The 15132-nt window shown below is 44.7% G+C and overlaps 2 protein-coding genes across 2 annotated transcripts in view; one reads left to right on the plus strand and one right to left on the minus strand.

Moving 5' to 3' along the window:
- LOC135401248 (actin-histidine N-methyltransferase-like) overlaps positions 1-15132 on the minus strand; it is a 187830-nt gene that overhangs the window by 75545 nt on the left and 97153 nt on the right. The window lies entirely within an intron of this gene.
- Positions 1-15132, plus strand: part of LOC135401250 (potassium channel subfamily K member 13-like) — a 118151-nt gene that overhangs the window by 2473 nt on the left and 100546 nt on the right. The gene's annotated exons all lie outside the window — the stretch shown is intronic.

Here is a 15132-nt window from a genome sequence, read left to right on the forward strand (position 1 = left end):
GTGATTGAGTTTATGTCAACAATTAGACATTTCGGCGTAGTTTCGTGAAATGGCTCTTCTACAATGAACGCTTTCCATCTGTGGAAGGGTGAAGTTTGGATGTAATCACCTCCATCACCGATTGTATATTCTTGTAAAATAAAAGTCATTCTACCCAACAACAGAAACCGAAAGATGATTCGAAGGTACATTTGCGTAGAATTCCATGTGGCAATAGATTACATCCAGCAATTTTTGCTCTGGCGCGAGACTCACTCTTTTAAGATACAAGAAAACAGGAGAAGAGGAAACTGGAAATGTGCGACACTGTGGCGCCATATTAGGCATGGATACCAGCGTGGTGTTGTAGTCGCCACCTAACAGCTGGTACCTAAACTAGATCCTGTTTGTCACATGAGTGTGACGATCGCAGACAATGGTGACGCCGCCAGCGTCATCCAGTTCGACAATCACTCAGCTTCGTACCATATAGTCGCCTACGGCAATGTAGAACTTTCCTCCTCTGTCTTTGACACCGGTCCAGAAGAGCGCTACAGCTCGCTCTTATAAAAGGGATCGCTCTACCACGATTTTATGCCTGTGGCCGGATGTCAAGTCATCACTAACGCTGCAGGAACCTTTGTCTAGCCACCGCTCGGCTTGCATACGCTAGTCTGATTAGGCACAGTGAGACCAAAAATTTTGTAGACATTTGAAATTTTTGTACAAGAAAGAAAACCTTCGTTTTCAACTCTGCTGACTGAAGCTGATTTTGTTTTAGCCTGTGCATACAGCATAAATAATCTTTTTGAAGAGATATCGTCAGAAATTGCGAAAATATAGATAGTTAACTCTTGTAACTGTGCGCCCGTGAGAGGGCCTGAATGTTACAGCTACTGGGGGAGGATGACGAGGTATGGGGGGTATAAGCAGCATTAATGTTAATTGATGCAAAGTCAACTTCGACCGTGTAGCAGGGCTCATGGCGTTTACTGACGGGAACACACCGAGGGGGCAGGTATTTATTTATTTATTTATAACAGTTCTTGCGATTGCCATAGAAGCATGGCGATTGCTAGATGTTAACAATATCGCTCTCATTAATCATAGTAACGTGAGGATCGACGAACGAATTCGGTCGTTTCTTCCTCTGCTTCAGATAACTAACTTTGTAGTCTCTCACGGCATTCTTTCCTGTAAGGATCCCGGTCCCGAACAGTAGCATTCTGTAGAAGCCGTACTATTCACCCTTTCAGCTCAGAACTTGCATTCACTGTGGCCCATTTGCTCCCGTACAATACCGTGCCCCGTAACACAGCTATTGAGCTACGCATTTTCAGCACGTGGCTGAGTCCGAGCAAACAGAACTGCATCTTTCACAGTGTGTAGCATCCAGTTCTGCATGGTATACCACAAGGACATGTCGCGAAAATATTTGTGTCTTAATCAAAATACGTCCGCCAACACTATTTGCCGAACTGACGAGACTCCGCCATTTGAATCGCTGTTTGACGGACACAGGTGCACGACCTACTAGATTATAGCGGCCATGTCATAGGCACCCCTTCCCAGCGCCGCATTTGGAAGGTAGCCATGGCGCTACTCATCGGCCCGCTTACTGCTTCCTCAACTTCTACTATACTTTGTACTTCAGCTTACCTTACTATATCTGTACAAGCGGTGGATATCCCACGGAAGATGTTTCATTCTAAAGTTGATTATCATCATCATTCTACGGGTTTTCATAGGAGCTGTTGCTGTCGTCTGCTACGGTAGTCGTACGTCCGCTTCTGTGCGTTCAAAATTCGAATTTTCATTGTCCAATCACAATGTAGATCTCGCGGGCCGATGAGTAGCGCCCCTAGCGGATCGTGCGGACGGGCTCCTCATAGGGGAGGAAGGGTAACGGACGTATTTTCGTTACAGTTTCCATTTTCGTTACTGCTACACTTTCGTTTCACTCTGCCTTTGGCAGACACTGATGATGTCTCCCGTATGGGGGACGAAACGTTTGAATTAAATTGTTTTGTATTGTTTTGTCAAGTCGGTGTAAACCCCTCTTTATACTCGTGATGAATCCCGGCTTTTGGAACTTCTTTTTTTTTCATTTTCGCTTCTGTTATCCGTTTCTGATACCAGCCTTTCAATTTCGGTTCCGTTACGTTTCTGTTACTGTTTCCAGTAATGGAACGACTGTTACAGAGCTGCGGGAGGGCAGCCGGTCCAGCTCTGTCAGCACCCTGTTTTGCCCAAGTGTTGCTTCAGTGTCACGCGTACACACTACACAAGTAATTTCACGTCGGTGGGATGCGCTCATCTTGCAGGCTTTAAAAAACATGTAGGAACATGTCCTCAGTCTTCAGTCAATCTTCTGTCTTCAGTCACTCTGAGTACAGCAACTCAAGATGGGCGTGACCTTCATCCAATGTGGCATTCATAGGCGGACGCTCTCAGTAGTAAACAATACTGCCATAGCGACGGTGAAATGAAAAAAAAAAAAACGTAAAAATAAATAAATAAAAATCGCAGGCATTCATCCTCGTGCGATGGTGACGTAGAGTGCGTGGAGCCAATGTTGTGTAAGTCACATGTGTTGATGTCATAAAGTTACGAGGACTGGGACGAGTAGGTAAGCGAGGGATGCACCCCCGAGATCCAATAATGCGCTTTGTTTCCGTGCTCTGGTGTAGCACGGTGTAGCACGGAATGGTGTAGCTCTGGTGTAGCACATTACAGGGAATGGAGTCATCAAAATACAAAAATAAAATGAAAAGTCACTCGTGTCATCGCAGAACAGTAATAGCCATTACCCGGATTCAGTACCGGACGATTATTTTCGTTTCTGTTTCCGATAATGGAGGACCGTGGTATGCGTTTCCGTTTCCGTTATAGTTATCATCTCTAATTTTGGTAATATACTCGTTTCTGTTTCCGTTCCCTGAAAGCCGATTATGACATGGTCGTTATAATCTAGTAGGTCGTGCACAGGTGCAGTTTCGCTTTTCCAGGTGGATGGTGCAGGTATCGGCGGTGTAACACTTTACGTCATGTATCACTGTGCCGTATCACGTTCCCCTACGCTGCTCCCCACAACACTGAAGCGGCAGGTATTGCGGAACAGCTCACTGTGCTCCCACCAGCTTCACTGTTACGCGTCATGTCGCCGTCTGGGGAGCATCATCTCAACTGCTCTTCGCAACAGCGCCATTTTGATGCGCATATGTCAACATTCCAGGGTGCCCACGGAGCCCATAATATTATTTTGCCAAGTGATCTTATCGCATAGCCACCTTCGTGTTACGAAGGTTGCATCTCGATGCATGCAATCCCACAATCCCAGGGGGTTCAGAAGCGCCTCCTTATTGAATGGTGCGAAGAAACGCTCGACAAATTCCAAGACGAGCTAGGCGGGTTTACGGCATCGTAAAATCCGAATGTAGCAATCGGAACCGGGCACCCCACGGATAAGAGTTCCCCAAACAGCAACTCGCCTGTGAATGCGATACGACAACGAAGTGTCGCGAGAATATAAAGCCGTCGCGCTGCTCAGTGGCACACCACCCTCCGATCATCCAAAAGCGTACCAAAGCCTACTCAAGCGGCGGCCAACTGCGAGACTGCTATAGCTTAGCTTTCCGCTTCGTCACTGCAATGAATATATAGAGTGGATGCCTAACTGATAACCCATTCCGATTGTCTTCCATGTGTCTTTTTAACCCAATAACTCGGGGGGGGGGGGGGGCAGTCCACGCCAGGACTCGAACCGATACGTTCCTGATTTCCGGTAACGCAAGCTATATATACCGATGACACCACATTGGCGTGGATGGATATCGGTCTAATACTCGTAGAAGCTCCCGAACATCCTGATTGCAGCTGCATATCACACTGTTAAAACAGAACTTCACCACATAGCACGCTCCTAGCCAACCATCATTCCGATGTATATCACTCTGTGTCACGATTTGTTGAAAATGGGAGGAGGCGCCTATCTGGGACAGATTATCTTGTCCCAGATAGGCGCCTCCCCCCTGTTTTGAACAAATCGTGACACAGAATGATATCATTCGGTATGATGGTTGGCTAGGAGCGTGCTATGTGGTGAAGTTCTGTTTTAACAGTGCACTCTCCAAAATGAACTTCACCGCATAGCACGCTCCTAGCCAACCATCATCTCGAATGATATCGTTATCTGCCCTGATTTGTTCAAAACGGTAGGCGTACGCCTTTTCTGTGACAATTATGAACAGCATAAGTGTCACAAAAAAGGCGTACGCCTCCCGTTTTCGACAAATCAGGGAATACAACGATATCATTCGAGGTTATGGTTGGCTAGGAGCGTGCTATGCGGTGTAGTTCATTTTTAAGAGTGCCGGGTTCATCGCACTGCCACAGTTATCCAAGTATAGCATGAAGCAACATAAGGAAGCATAACTATAGGGGAGGGCTATGCCGATGTGATGTAATCGGTCCCATCAAAGATAGGAAATCAGGAGGGTCTATAGGTTCGTGTCCTGCTGTCCGCACATCGACTTTTGCCCCAGTTATGTGAATTTCGTTGTTTCTTTATTGTTTTTTTTTTTTTTTTGTGATGGAGGCTCAGGTGTTTTTATCGACCCTAGGTAGAACTCGCTTCGGCTAATTCTAGATACTTGCGTCTTTCTTTTTGTTATCTTCATGGTGTTCAGACCGACACTCTCAGACCTGCCATTGCCTTGGACACGGACCGAAACGAAACGAAACGAAACGAAACGTGGCAACACTGCTTCAGGCAATGGTTCTGGAGAATGAGAGCGAGTATTTATCGCGAACATATCGGGAAGCCACGGTTAATTCGAACACGCCGCCAACTTTCGAGAATCCTTCCTGAAAGTGCGTTCTCTGTGACTGAAGAAAGAACAGGGATGGAAAACCTAATGTTCTTCAACATAAATTCACGTAAAGCTAAAGCAACGGAAGCGGATTGCGAAAACAGTTGTTGCCGCGGTCCTGCACCGAATGACTTCGTCGTCTCATTGCTATGCGCCACGCGAAAGCGTCGGTTCACAAATATTCTCTCGATCTGCGTAGCTGCGGGTGACCCATAAAATTATGGGGAGTACGTAGGCTTGGATTGCAAACGTGGACGAGGATGCGGACTGGTAAAGTGTAGAAAGAAACAAGTGGTATAGTCGATCCGTGCGCAGACTCGTCTCCTGTAAAGCGACGAAAGAAAAGTTGGTTTCTCCGCATGTAGTGCATGATCGCGGGGAAGTATCTTTTACAGAAAACAGACGACGGTGATGATGACTGTATAAGCATCTGGGCATTCTCAGGGACCAATCCAAAAGCATTCATTCAAAATGTGGAGAACTGCTACAGGCAATTATTCGAATGGTAATTTACAGCACTAATGACCGACTAGACTACACTCTTAGAAATGAACTTCACCGCATAGCACGCTCCTAGCCAACCATAACCTCGAATGATATCGTTGTATTCCCTGATTTGTTGAAAACGGGAGGCGTACGCCTTTTTTGTGACACTTATGCTGTTCATAATTGTCACAAAAAAGGCGTACGCCTACCGTTTTCAACAAATCAGGGCAGATAACGATATCATTTGAGATGATGGTTTGCTAGGAGCGTGCTATGCGGTGAAGTTCATTTCTAAGAGTGTACGGTATCAACAACCTGTGTCGAGCTTCCCTCTAACGAAAAATTCAATTAGCTGTTTAAGAAGAAGCCTACCGAATTGACACATTTTGATTGACTGACTGATAGATTGAAACAGTTTAAGATATGTTGGTAATTTCGTCGAGCACAGCGTCTGTTCACGCCAACAGCGCAGCAAACGCAGCGTAATGGGGCAGACAGACAGCTCGAAGAAGAAAGCAAACAGGATACCGGCTTTATCTCCATAAAGTTTGCCGCGCGTGATGCGAGCGCAATAAAGCCTGGTTGGTTAGTAAGTCAATCAATTAGGGGTGCGCTAAGCACCAAACAAACAACGGTGACATCCCAACGGCCGCTCAACTTCAAGAACGAACGAACAAGTTCTACTGGCACGCACCAACCAATAAAGCCGACCGATGCTCGTAAAATCGTTACGATGTCGAGATAAACGGCAGCTTTATTGTTGCAACGTTAGCGTGAAAATAATGGCTGGCTACTTAATCGCGCACACACACACACACGCGTTGAGATCAGGAAGCAACGAACTATAGTTTACCATAAACGAACGGCCGGAAAAGCTGCGCTTCACATAAACCAGCAGGAAAGAGGGGGGGGGGGGGTCACAATAAATTATCAGATAGAAAGACAGCCTTTTGCTTTCTTTTACGTTTAATGTGTAGCGTTATAAAAGTACTCTGTGAAGTCGTTTTAAGTACAATGAACCGTAGTGTGGAAAACAAGATTATGAAAAAAAAAAAAAGGAGAGATAGAAAGAGACAAGACAAGACAAGCGAAGACAAGAAAGAAACTAAGAAGTAATGGTCGGGGTGCCTGGGAAGTAATTCTCAACAAGTATGTATGCATCCTGCAGTTTAAGACAAAAGGGAAGAGGCCATTTCTACTGCGCGCTATCTCCGAGGAACAGCGTGCTTGGAGGGGTGAAACAGCAATAAATTTACGAAAATCCACCATACCGCTTTTATATTACCGAGGGAGAGTGTGAAGTCGGAAGCTTAAATTACTTTTTTTTTTTTTTGCTTTTTATTACAGGGAGCCGGATTTTTGTGGAGTTCCCAACTCGCCTGGCAAAATCTCACCGTGTTTACGTTGAGGATTGAACGAGCGAAGATTGTACCGTGCGGCTGATCTGTAACCGCTAAGTTGGTTTTGACAGGTTGAGAATCTGCCCGATAGAATTTCCTTCCCCCGGTCTTTCCGTGTTTCGCGTGTTGTCCTGGAGGAAGAATGTCCATTGAGTAATAACTTCGTTTCCTTTATTTGCTGATGCGGTACGGGCGTAGGATGATAAATCAGGTCGACATCAAAGTCGGAGGTAAGCGCTAAAAGGCATCAACTACGAACACAGACGGCGAGCTGGAAGTAAGATGTGACACAAAGGTTAATCGTCAAACGAAAAATGACACCACTTTCAGCTTCGTCCTTTGTATCTTCTTCTTTAATGGGTTGCGGGAGACCTTAATAAATCTGTTGCTCGTACTCGTCTAACTCAAAATTAATCTTGACAGTTTAGCAAAAAATTTATGAGTATTGAGTGTGGCATTCGAACGCTACTTTGGTATGTTGCCATTTTCCTTTTTTTTTTTTTTTCTAGTTAAGGCGTTGCTAACGAGGTACAAATGGCTGATGATCCTACAGTAGAGTGTCGGCTATGGGTATAAGGGCAGTTAACTGTACTTTCTTATGCGTCGAACAATTGGTCCCGACATATGGCTGACAATAAGGCTACCGGACCAAGGTCGTTTCATGAGTTCATGTCTCCAAACCAGCACTGGACAGCAGTGATGGCCAGTAGTTAACTACATGTTAACGCTATGTAGTTAAACTACTAGTTAAACTACCTCATTGTAGTTAAAAAGTAGTTGACAACTACTTGCAGAAATGTAGTGGCAACTACTAGTTAAACTACTATTTTGAGTAGTTAACTACAGCAGTTAGGTTACTGCAGGCGCCAACTACTTCCGATTTTGCGCAAGCTTTAAGGGACGACTGTGCTTCCGACTTTTACCTTGAGTTACTTGTTTGGTGAGAACGGAGGTGCAGAACAATTGTGCCCTGCATATCTACTAAATCTTCACTTTTATCGCTGCTTGTGATTCATATTTAGGTGTCCAAGGACACTATAGAATGGGATTGGTGTTGATGGACAACGCTTAGTAGTTATAGATGTAATTAAAATACATTGCAGTAGTTAAAGAAGTAGTTTTAACTACCTCCCCTGAAAAGTAGTTGAACTACTAGTTAAGCTACTCCATCACAAAGTAGTTAGTAGTTATAGTTAAACTACTGTAGAAGTAGTTAGTGGCCATCACTGCTGGACAGCTGATTCGGCCTTCTGTAGTATCTGCACAGTATCCGCACAGACGTGCCTGCGTCAGACGGTCACCAAGTCGGCCCTGTTGACAAGAGTTTCAACGTTTCACGAACTCCTGAAACAAACAAGCAAACAAACAAAAAGTGCCGTGCAATGCTCTCACGTTGCCGCTTGAATGTCATCGGATCCTGTGAGAAGTGAGCCATCACATCAACTTCGGCAGCTATTGCAGGCTACTCCATATCACACAAAAGGAATACATGACAATGCAGGGGCGTCCCATTTAGCATGCACCCATATTTTTTTTAAAAAGACGGAGTGCTCTGTACGTGCATGAAACCGGCTGAACGTTGTTAGCAGTCGTATATGCCAATCACCAGTATTTTTCCATTGTACTTAACTAATTAACCTTACCTAATGAATTGATTAACTTTTAAAATATTGGTTCAAAGGCCACAGTGTCAACTGGATAGTTCCTTGAGAAAAACGCGAATGAGGGGCTTACAACAACGTGTGACTTTTTCCTTTTGTTTTTGTTTTGTGTGGCTTTGTTCTGAAACCCGAATATATAACAAGAAAGAAACAACAACAGGTCGAGACTTTTGCCCCTTAGGGCGCCTTCAGGTGCAATAAAATGAAATGAAATGAAATAACACGGCCCCCACCCCATTTCACGAACCTCTCCTCCTTCTTCTTTACGAATCAGGGCGGTCTAATACCTCGCTATTTATACCGTCAGACGAATCAGATCAGAAATTACGAGGGAGCACGTTCTCGCTATACAAAAAAGGTCACTGAGACCCCACGAAGAACAAAAAAGAAGATGAGAACTTGTTGGAGAAGGATACGTCAGAAGCAAAGTAACGCAACGCAGCCCACTCAGCGTCGTAAGGGCGTTGCGGAAATACGCGTATAGCGTGTCCGTCGGTACCTTTTCGTTCGCTCTGACGGCCTCCCGGCAACGCTGAAAGTAGAACTAAAGAGGGGAGGCGGATCAGGACCATGATTGGGAAATCTCGCTGCTGCGGGACAACGTGGGAAGCCAGGAGAAGAAAAGCAAGAAGAAGATAATGTATACGTCAATCCTTTTCCCAGGGCTGTGTGCACACACGTATACAGTCGGAGTTAGGGAACGTGTATGTAAGGACGACTGCAGGAGACAACTCTTGATGTTGACTGTTCGTTATGGGAAGTAGAAGTAGCCGTGCTCGGTAGTACATTAGATGTGATAGAGTTATGGCATCACATACGTGCGTGAGGTTTTCACGTCTATATTAGGGAGCGAATACTACGCTGCTGTGCCTGAATCGTTCCCTATATGGTTACAGTCAAACTCCTTTATAGCGAACACCTTTTTAACGAAAATACCACTACAGCAAATTTTTTTGCGGTCCCGCTGGAGCCCTATAGGTCCAATAATGGACATCCTTTTTAACGAAAATACATTTACTGCAAATTTTTTTTGCTGTCCCCTGAGTTTCGTTGTAAAGGAGTTTGACTGTATTACGTTTCTTCCGCATACCATGTACGGGCTATAGTTGAAGAGTACAAATATATATGAATACATAAATGTGTGTGCAGGGGGGGGGGGAGGGGTGATATTGAATATATAATATAGTGTGTGCTCAGGAAATGGCACATTAACACGTTTTGTCTATAACGTTGCTGCTTCTACACTTTTAGAAATGAACTTCACCACATGGCACGCACCTAGCCAACCATCATCTCGAATGATATGGTTCTTTCCCCTGATTTATTGAAAACGGGAGGCGTACGCCTTTTTTGTGACAATTATGAAGAGCATTAGTGTCACAGAAAAGGCGTGCGCCTCCCGTTTTCAATAAATCAGGGCAGATAACGATACCATTCGAGATTATGGTTAGCTAGGAGCGTGCTATGCGGTGAAGTTCATTTTTAAAAGTGTATGGCTCATGAAAAGCAGGTGTTGGTTCCTAATTCCGCAACATGGCACGGAACGAAAGAAGTAATAAGTTTCTAGCAAATAGCACTTCGACAAGCCTTTTAACTCCTCACGTATCTGCCCAGCGCTAATCCCTCTTTAAAAAAAGAAAAGAAGATGTGTGAGAGAGAGAGAGAGAGAGAGAGACAAACAGTTACTAGCACACAAAAAATACAGCATTGGACTACGTTCTCTCAATCCTGTACCAAAACAGAGCTGCCATTTTCACTTCGCCGCAGGAGAAAATAATTCGGTCAATCCAGCAGTACTTGTGATACTTCACTCTTACGGCCCACACGGTCACAAAGAAGCAGTTTCGCTGCCTATTCTGATCGTCCTAAGTGCTGTCAACCTCCAGTGTTACCAATACTGCGGAAGGATCACTTCTCCCGCGTCCAACTTCTAACTGCAACCCAAAACTTTCCTCCGTATGCAGTGCAATGGGACCCGTGCCAGGCGTGGAACCGAAAGCCGTTATGTAAACGAGCTCTCGGTGGCATCATCTGCGTTTTATAGGTATGCACGTTTCGTCATAACAGAAGTCTGGACCGTCATTAAGCCGGGTCCTGGTCCAGACGTGACTCAACAACACCGTGCACGGTTTGTTTCTTTTCTTCTTCTTCTTTCTTTTTTATTTGCTTCCGTGCCGTTTACCGACAGTATGGGGCGCATGAATGTCGTGTTGATCTTGGGAAGTTTCGATAACTGCAACGGTACAGCAGGAAAAATAAACACGGGTCGGAAAATATGTTATTCTGGGTGGAGGGGGTGGCTGTTTCGGTATGCCTGCCCCGTCTTTTTATGCAAAGCGTTCCTGTTGACGGATTGTGTTTGTTCGCCTGGAATAATATATGGCGACGCAATTAGTGGGGGTTATTCCCGGTAGTAAGGAAACTGTTAGCGCTCCGAAATCGAAGCTGCAGAACTGTTCTTTGTTCGCCAACAGCGGTTAACAGGCACGTATATATACACAATATTCCTTTTGTACCTTCGCCGTTTGCTTTCTTTTCTTCTTCTTGATGTATACTTCCACTAAAAGTATGCATCCAAGTTGCACCTAGAGATGCAAAATTTCCGGAAATTTTGAATCGCTCGATAAAAACCGTTTCTTTTCTGTTGTATTGGAAAAATCCGAAAATTTCAAATTTCCGAAAAATTTGAAAAAATGGAAACAAACGCGGTTACTACTGAGTTGAAGCATTGCCGGCCAAGCCACAGCATACAATGAGCTAGAAGCTTTAGCAGTGTTCACCCTCTAGGCATAAATGCAGTGCAGAGCAGAGCATCCCATGAGACTGCTGTCTACTCAGCGATAGGTAATTGAAACAACCCGTCCACTCCGACCAGAACTCCGACATTATGTGAACGCGATGGCGATCGCTAGGAGCAGCCAGACGGAGCTCTAAGTTGGTGGTTGTTAGCGGACTAGGGGCATCAAAGGCACGAAAATTTACATTTCTTGAATTTTGTCGCCTGGAAATTTTGGGCTATTTTTCCGGAGACAAGGAAAAAATATTTTTAAAACTTTTTTCCCCCCAAAAAAATTCAGTTTTTTTTTCCGGGGCTTCGCATCTCTAGTCATTACCACATTAGTAAACTCTTGAGTGTGTACAATTACCTTTCGTTAGGACATTACAGTAAGACAGAAACGTAGTAACTGCGACGTTGTAGAGTGTTTTGCGAGAAAGTGGATGAAGCCCGTATCACCATTTTGAACTGACTATCCCTATTTAGCATCGTTCATCACCTCATCATCAGGACACATCACATCCTGCCCCATTGTGCCTTGGGGTAGTGGGCCGCACCTTACGTGGCGAATTTCCCCATTCATTATCATTAACTTATTTGTTGTTGTTGTTGTATAGCGTCCAGCTCGTGATTCCTATTCAGAATATCCTCTTTCACGCTATAGGAATGCAAGCAACAAAGTTGAGATAAAACCTATGGAACGGTGGGACAAAGCACTGTAGATGGGGACAAAAAGTTATATTCAGCAAACAACTAAAAGACTGTCTGCATGCGGGGAAAAGAAAGAGTATAGGAAGAGGAAAGAAACATGTGCGTGTGTGTGTGCGGCAGCCTTTTTTTACTATGCAGGATATAAATTTATGCAGACTGCATTCAAGTTAGAAAAGGTTTATTCAGATCCGCTTTCGCGGTATGCGTCTCCGATGACCGCAAATGACGTCACACGTAGAGGATGAAAGAATGAAACTTTTTTGCTACTGTGCGATTGTCGAGGCACAGTCATACGATATGAAAGCAGCCATAGTGTGCGACCTTTTAAGTTCACAAAAAAGCGTAACTATAATACACGCTGATGACAAAAAAGACACAGAGGGCAGAGCTTCTAGAGAGCAAAGCACTTACGCATATGTTACTTTTACTGTTGTCGTTGTTGTTTTTAGCTCTCAATCTAAATCGCATAGACGCCACATGCTTTTTGGCGTCTCAGTGCACGCGCGCTTCTATTTTAATGGCGGAGTTAAATAACTTTCGCTGACAAAAAAATAAATAAAAAGTAAATAAAATAAAGTAAAGTAAACGTCGGCGTACCTCCGGCTGGCCTTACTTTTCGCGTTAGGACCTGCAGTGTGACATGGTTAGTGCATTCTACAGACCTCGCTCTAACGCGAGAAACAGCAGAAATGATTGTGCCGAACGAATAATGGGATGTTTCCTCGGAATGGCTGTCGTTTTATGATGGCTTTCAAGCATTTTTTCTGACTGCTTCGGTTAGAGATGAGCTGCCACGGTTAAGATAAAATACTTCGCACACCCCAAATGGCCACGCGAGTGATCTGGTAACGGAAACATTGGTTCAAAAGCACTCCCTGATGTGCGTGCTTTGTGTTTGGATGGCCGTGGCAAAAAAAAAAAAACAGAAAAAAAGAAACCAGGACAAGAACGGAAGAGGGGCTTGTGCTTTGTTCGATCTTGTTCGCCACACAGCACGCCAGCCAACCATAATCTCGAATGACCTCGTTCTCTCCACTGATTTGTTGAAGACGGGAGAGGTAAGATTTTTTTTTGTTTTTTTGACATTTACGTAGTTATGTCCCAGACTTGTGCCCGTTACTCCAAAAAAGTAATTGATTACCGTTACCTTCTGCTCAAATTAGTCAATCAATTACTCTTCTAGCAAGAGTAACTGATTACGGTTACGAATTACTCGACTCAGAATGCAATTGAGTAACGAGCATAAAGGTAACGCGTTACTCGGGCCGTTATTTTCAATTCATGCATTCATGCACAAATTCGCGCGCGAGAAGTAAGCAATGCCTTTTTTTTTTCGCTTACTACAGTAGAATACCCCAACAAAACCACAGGAAATTTGTCAGAGAGCAATGTTATTTTGAGTCAGATTATACTTCAAAAGTAATTGATTACAAGGTAATTGATTACTCAAAATTGTATTTGGATTACTTGAAAAATTGTTCAAAAATATAATTGATTACTCGAAAAATTACTCAGAAAGTAATTGATTATAAGTAACGCAACTACATGTAACGCGTTACGTACAGGTCTGCTCTGTCCCTCTCGCTCCGAAGCATCTGCTAAACGAGGTTTTAAGCCAAGAGAGAGAGAGAGAGAGAGAGTTGCGTGTGCACGTGATGTGTGCGCGTTGCGTGTGCAAAGCGCCTCTGGGCCTCTAGGTGTCACTGGATGTTCTTTTCCGGTAGAGCCGTCTTCCCACCCGGTTGTCTGCAGCCTTAAAAAAAAATAATGAAGGTGCATGTGGGTGCAACTCCAGGTGCGCTCCATGCGTTCCGGAGCCGCTATGTTATCCACGTTGCCACAAAAAGGTGTACGGCCCGTGCTTTCCACAAATCAGCAGTCATAGCAGTATCATTCTGTGGAATGGTTAGTCTTCATCGTGTTATGCAGTGAAGTTCTGTTTCGAGAGCGTATTTATTGTTAAGCTAAACAGTGCAAGTGACCTCGAGTGCGAAATCGATACGTGAAAACTGGAAGCAGGCGAAGAGCTTACAGGAAGGAGACAAATGAAATTACTAGTATTAAATAGACGGTAGAGTCAACGTCTCAGCAAACTGCGCTGCCTTCATCAGGATTAAGCACTAAAGGGTTGATAACGCTTCAAGTGTGACGTGAAACGACGGAGAAGTTTGGGAGCGAAGCCACAAAGCGCGTGTCCGTTCGTCCACGCGTGGCGTCTCCTGTAAAGCGTGCTTTCACTGCACTAGCACAGTGTCGACAGGAGAAGTGAACAAGCAGTATATTGCGCGCCGACTCTCATGGCGAGCAGACGTAGCTTAGCGGGCTCTTCGGGTTTGCTTAGATCAACGCCTTACTTTGCGTCGGAGCTTTACAGAATGCATTATGAACCACACTTGAGAGCTGTCAGTGACTCCGCAGTGTATTGAGAAGCGCTCTGTGAGACAGGCATCAATGACGAGGGAATGCTGAGCTTGGACACGATGATCAGACAGAACGACACAACGGCAGCTCAATCGACCAAAGTGACTTACTATACACGCCATATCATAATACAAACACAAGCACGCTGGCAATCCAACGACAAACACCTGAAATGGGCCACGTGCCAGAGGGATATGTAAAGGAGATATCTCTTTGACGTATTCTATATCCCTATGGCACGTGGCCTATTCGATGTGCTTGTCACTGGGTTGTCAGCGTGCCTGTGTATAGTAAATCACTTTGCTCGATTGAGCTGTCGTTGTGTCGTTCTAATTTTCGCGCCCAAGCTGAGACTTTCTTCGACAGCTGGCCTGCGTTCGTGCTACATTATCTGTAACACAGTGTATCTAATAACAAAATACACGATACTTTCGATTACAGGAGCTCGTAACAACATTCAAATAATAACTGCTATCAATTCAGCAGTTCTTCTCGGTTAATATGATTATCATATCCTTCTGCTGCCAATACATACGCACCAAATTTCCGTTAACGCGAACAGTCGGCGCAGCTGGATATCGGAGCGTATCTATGAGCGAGGTCGTCAATTACCGAATTCTTCCACCGACTGCAGCTGCGCGCACTCTGGGCACGTATGAAAGAAATGGAAAAGGTTGGAGTGCGTGGGGAAACAAAATCTGCGCGACGGGCAAATTTATGCACTCTGTGCTATGTCAGCGCTTCAGCGTTCATCGAGGATGCGCCGGGGCGAACAGTAACAGATAGGTTACATAACTTTTCTCCTTCTTTTCGTGCTGTGACAATAA

This window comes from Ornithodoros turicata, chromosome 7 (genome assembly GCF_037126465.1).
Source record: "Ornithodoros turicata isolate Travis chromosome 7, ASM3712646v1, whole genome shotgun sequence".
Classification (NCBI taxonomy): domain Eukaryota; kingdom Metazoa; phylum Arthropoda; class Arachnida; order Ixodida; family Argasidae; genus Ornithodoros; species Ornithodoros turicata.